This window comes from Topomyia yanbarensis, chromosome 2 (assembly GCF_030247195.1).
Source record: "Topomyia yanbarensis strain Yona2022 chromosome 2, ASM3024719v1, whole genome shotgun sequence".
Taxonomy (NCBI): Eukaryota; Metazoa; Arthropoda; class Insecta; order Diptera; family Culicidae; genus Topomyia; species Topomyia yanbarensis.
Genome location: NC_080671.1, coordinates 51,324,261 through 51,330,681, shown reverse-complemented (window position 1 = coordinate 51,330,681; position 6,421 = coordinate 51,324,261).

Genomic DNA, 6,421 nt, shown 5'->3' with positions numbered 1-6,421 from the left:
TGTGTTAAACTGTCTGAGAAACACGATGACATAATCATTTTCAAAACAAGAGTACACGAATTGAGAAAAAATGCAATTTAAGTTTTAATCTGAAATATATCATATTTGGCAACACTGTAATCAAAAATAACTATTTTTTCTAGATTCCCTGACTCATGTCCTTCAAAATACATTTAACCGATTGTTTTTAGACTAAATTAAGCCAAAGATACGAATAAAAATTAATAATCGATGATTTTTTTCTATGGAAAATTGTCAATGCACGAATATGACACGCCATACAAATTTTGTCATCAATACACATCTGTGACACGCGTGAGTGCAACTTTTGTTTTCATTTATAGTAAAAACTCGCAACATGGTCAACCGATCTTCGTAATATTTGAGGGATTAATACAGAATAGATAGAAGCATCAATTCTCTTCTTTGAATTGTTGGTATCATTTGTAAGTTTCAAGATATTCAATCTCAAACTTTAAAAATTGTTTTTCTCGAAATGTGCTAAATGGCACTTGTCATAAGATAGCACAACAGCGACGATAGGTGAACGAGCCAGTGCTGCGAAAATTCAAAATCAAATGCCTATTTCTGCTTGTATTTACCGAACCCAACATTCAGATTCACGCCTCCCTCAATCATTAACTTTCCAACTGGCTGAATCCCCCTCGGAACTAGCATACAAACAAAATTGAGTTTGCTTCTGAAACCGAACATATCCGAACCTGAATGCTCTGTGTCGGGAGAACGAATGACGAGTGAAACGAACCAAACATTGCATTCATCGCGCCGGGCATGAATTGAATTTCTATTTCTTTCGAGTTCCCGCAGGGATGTCAATTTTGTTGAGCTCTGGAACGAGCAACAGGCTGTAACTCAGTAACACCTCAGTAACTAACATCAACTTAGGGTCAAAACTGTTTCAGTTCTTTCCTGATCGATTGCCAGAGCTTCTCCCATGTTAGCCGATAATCCTATGGGCGTTCACTCTGCGTTGATTCCTGTGCAGATAGTTGTGACGTGCTTCAATGACAGAAAATCGTTGCAGAATCGATATCGAGGGTCCTCGGTTCTATCGACTAAAAGCTCTGACCTATGCGTAGTCTAGGTAGCTTTACGCTCTCCTGCCTGTTCCCTTCCGATTACTTTGATGTAAGGTTTGATTGTGTTTCTAATCTCGCATATGTTGTTCCAGTTATTCTTTGTTCCAATTGCCTTGCCTACTCCAATAGATTCGGTTCTATATGACATAATTTTGAACAACAACAAAGAAGTCTTCTCATCAGTGGCTCATAAAAAAGTGGTTTTCTAGGATTTTTTAACATGAAAACAACAAAGAAAACAAATTATTTGCTACGTATGTTTGAATATATATATATATATATATATATATATATATATATATATATATATATATATATATATATATATATATATATATATATATATATATATATATATATATATATATATATATATATATATATATATATATATATATATATATATATATATATATATATATATATATATATATATATATATATATATATATATATATATATATATATATATATATATATATATATATATATATATATATATATATATATATATATATATATATATATATATATATATATTCCCACCAAAAATAAGTTTTTTGCATGTCAAAATAAATAAGATTTGCCAGAAACAAAAAACTGAAATTCTTCCTTATTCGAAAGGCTTTTGTGTGAGTATAGGAAATTGAAAATTTTAGGTATTTTTGTCATGTTATAGTAGAGTACTCAATTTTTCGGCCTTTTTTATCAGTAAGTGCGTTAATAACATTGCGAAAGGATTATGTTTATTGGTAGTGAATTGCACTCGCATTTCACTATTAGATAACAGAGACCGGAAAAATGTAAAATGAGATTTTTTTAATAAATTTCCTTAGTCTGTGCACAATAAATTTTCTAAAAAACTGTATTTTACTTATATACATAGCCTTTACAGTTTTTTTGTAATCGGGCATGGAATTTACGCTATGCTCTGAAACTTTTCAACAATATATTCTGATAATAATTCTAAAGATTGAAGCATAAGCATTCGATTTTTTAAAGCTAACTGATGAGGAGACCCCCTAATGAAATATCGCACTTAACAATCTTAAGTGTCCTCCTTTTAATTACGTTAACCTCGTATTTTGTAAAGAAATCCATATCTGATTTTGATGTTTAGGAATGAAAACGGTTGAAAAATTTTTTTCGCTTGAAATCAAACAAGAATGCTTCAATTACTTCAACAAGCATTGTCGCTTACCTTGCCGGATGTTAGGTTACCGGAAACCCCGGTTTCCAATTCCGGATGACCAGTTCAGATTTAGAGGTCATTTCCGTCATGCGACACATCAAATCACATTTTCAGGCGAAATAAGACGGATGGAAGAGCAAATATGCCATTTTGGACACACATGGTCATTCCAGCATCGGTCTTGAAACTCCGGTGTCCGGTTCCTGTGGACCAATCCCTGTTTATAGATCACTTCGATCATACAACATATCAAACTTCCGAGACGCCATAACACTGATCGAAGAGCAAAGATGCCATTTAAGACACATATGACAGTTTTAACATTAGTTTCGGAACTCCGGTGTCCGCTTTTGGAGGACCAATTCAGATTTAGAAGCCATTCATATCCTGCGACGCATCAAATCACACTTTTTTGACAAGATAAGACTGATGGAAGAGCAATGAAGCTATTTTGGGTACACAGGGCCATTTTAGCATTAGTTCTAGAGCTCCGGTATTATTGTTGGAGGGAGATTCCCGTTCCCCGCGAAATGCGCGTAAATGCTTCTGTTTTCGGGTCCGCCTAACCCTATTTTGGCCCTTTGATAACAGCAATAGTATAAAAGTTACTTAATAAACAAATTTAGTCTACCTGCATCCACTGGTAATGCCTTGAACTGATGATGGCTTCCTACTACCTACATACATACATGCATATATACATACATATATACATACAATATAAAAGTTGCCTTTTTTATTTGTTCATGAAAATATGCATGTTTTATTTGTTCATGAAAAATATACAAAACGGTCAATATTTTTCCTATGGCACGTATTAGTTCTAATGATTAGTCGAAAGAACATTTAATTCTACTTCAAACGACATTTTGATCATAAAAATCGGACGAGAAATAGTGGAATAATTCGAATTTGCCTAAATTAGGAATTGTCTTCCAGGACTCTTTAGGGGTTTATGTGGCGTTACCACTGTGATCAGCATGGCACCACAGCGGTTATTCGAGAATTTTTTGTGGAAAAACGAAGACATACGAGCTTCTGTTTTTGATTTTTTATTCGTTATTTATCGATAATAAGAAAATGATTTTGCACGGCCTCTCGTAGCTAACTGAAATGAGAAATGAATATAAACTGTTAAAATAGATAAAATTTCCTATGACTTATACCTAATTTCAATAAATTTTGATAAAAAAAACAATTTTATAAACGTTAAAATAAAAAAGTGAAATGTGTCTCTTTTTTACTCGTTTAAAAATTATAAATGACGAATTTCGCGCCAACTCGAACAAATGTTGGCAGAACCCACTATACACGGTGTGTTTAGTACAACAATTTTATTCGAAAAAAATCGGTATCGCTAAAACTTCAGCATGTGATAGAATGGGCTTTTTTCTTTCATTTGAAAGCAAAATTAAAATCTTCTGTCGGGGGCTCTTTTTATTTTTAAGTTTTTTTTGTTTGAAAACTTAGGTTTTTCAATAAAATTGGTTAACATTTTTGTCCCTAGGTAGTACTTTAGATATTCAAATATTACCAAAAGTGAGAATCTGATGTACAATTTAATTGTATGCATTTTTGTAGAAAACTACATCGCGATCTAAAATCGCCAGAGAAAGCTCTTAAATTTTTATCAAAGTTTCTAGATTCGCACGAGGCCTATTGGTTAAGAAGCTTTATCCCAAAAACATTTTCATTTGTAAAAAATGGATTGCCTTGTTTTAACAGTGTGCTCAGAAAAATCTGAATTCTAGCAAAGTCCCACCTTTAATCGGAAAAACATAATTTCTGAACACCGTTTTATGCGTACCAATAAACGGAAAACACCGTTTTATGCGTACCAATGACATTTTAGGAGCAAGGAGATATAGAGAAGAGTAGATAAAATTTGAACGAAATTAGTACTCTTTTGAAAGATGCTGGGTAATACAGCAAAATGAAACAGTTTTTTCTGTCACAGATATATTTGTTTCTTCTTTTATACTCCTCACTCATTCATACTCTATGCTCGATGTAATCTTGAATCAACCTTTTTGCTCGTTAGCATCTTGTGGGATATATTTGGCATAATTTTAACTTTATATTTGATCAAACTCGATTAGATATTCAATCATTTGATTTGATTTCGATTGAGAATCCTCATTGACAGTTTCATGAAGGATAGAAAAATAATTCGATGAGATTTATGTTCAAGTTTGTTAACTTTTGGGAATCGCTGTACATTGCACAGAAATCGCAATAGTAAATGAAAAATAAAGGTTTTGTCTATTGTACGAAGATAGCGATCTCAATATAAAAGTAGATATAGAAAATATCACCTTTTCCCGAAAGACGTGTTGCTGTTAATGTCTCCATATTCTGAACTGAACTGGCAACTCTGTCTTCTTGATATGTTGTCTTTGCTCTTATCCCATATTATGAGGGAAATCTTCAATAAACAGACTTGTATTACTTTGAGAATTTACTGAATGTATGGTCCAGCCTGATATTTTCTTGTTCGTTTTCTGTTGTGATCCGTGTTCAATGAGTAACGACTCCGGAATTTCTTCTTAAAGGATATTATGAAACTTGGTTTTGTTCTTTTTTCTAAGATTATGTGAAGTGTGTTCGATTTGCAAATAAAATTTGAGGACAAGCAAAAATCTGCATCTAAAAATTCTGATGAAATGAATCTACTCCAAAAGATAACAAACATAAATCCAAAACTCGAAGAGCTTTTTGCTCTTTCAATCATCTTTCTTTTAATTTTGATAAAGATAAACAGTCCCAAAATTGCAATAAAATCGGTCGTTTATTACAATGACTCGAGCTGTCCACTATAGTTCATACAAATATAAAGCTTTGAATTTAAGCCAATTGCATTTTACCAGGCAGGATAGGATCAGGAAGAAGAGTCATTCTAGTTTACATTAGCTATCTCTTAGAGCGAGAAAAGAAATGAAAAAGGCATGATAAAATCCGTTACTACATTAATGTACATCTTGATAAGGTATAAAATTATCGAATAAATTTAGTCAACTACTTTCCACACCTCCTTGTTCATAAAGTGTCATTTTTGCCCAAGACCCGGAGGAATCTGAAAACATATTTTTACTGCTGAGAATGGGACTTTGTATACATTGAAATTTATCTGAATTTACTGTTCATTTAAACCCAACATTTTTGTAGGTCCTTGTTAATCGACTTCTTAAATTATAGGCCCCACGCACGCCTAAAAACTGATAAAACTTTAATTACTTTCTCGGGTGATTTTACATCGATTTATAGCATTCTACGAAGTTGTAGAAAATGAGATTGTTCATCAGATTCTCACTTTTAGTATTTTTTGAATGTCTATAATATCAATTAATAGCAAAAATGCGAATTAGTTTCATTAAAAACTAAAGTTTTCAATAAAAAAAAAACTTTAAAATAAAAATTTGTTCTAGACCCCCCGACAGAATATTTTAATTTTACTTTCAAATGAAAGGGAAAAGTCCATTCTTTCATATCCCCAAGTTTTACAGATGCCGAATTTTTTTGAACAAAGTTGTTCGACAAAGACACCGTGCTATATTCTAAAAATTACTGATCCTACAAAAAAAAATGTTGTAGGAATGATTGTTACAAAATTAGTCAATTTTTTGAATAAAAATATTGAAAAAATTCTTCATCGACTTATACATTGAAAAAAAAAATCGATTTTGAAAATTTAAAGTCGATTTACAATAAAAAATCCATCTTTGATTTGGATGAAATTTTGTTCCAAGATAGGTAATTATGTTCCCTGCCTACCGTCAGAAACTCAGGTTGGGCACTTTCAATGAAAAAGTAATTTGAAAAAAACTTTTCCTTGCCCAAACTATTTTTTTCAGTGTATTTTTATCGAAAACTAGTCAATCTGGCTTTGTTAAAAGAAGTTATTAAACGTTTAACAAAGTGATGCCTGAGTCCGTTTCGCAAGAGGCTCAGCAGTGCATGGTTGTGTATCAGTACTCGATTCCCACGAACTGTACATTTTTGTGAAATAATGGTTATATTTAGCTGAATATAATGTTCATAAGAATTATAGCACATGATACGGGTTATGTTTTAGTTAGAAAACTTTAGTTCCACCTGTGACCGCATAGTGGACGCCAACACTACCCTAGTA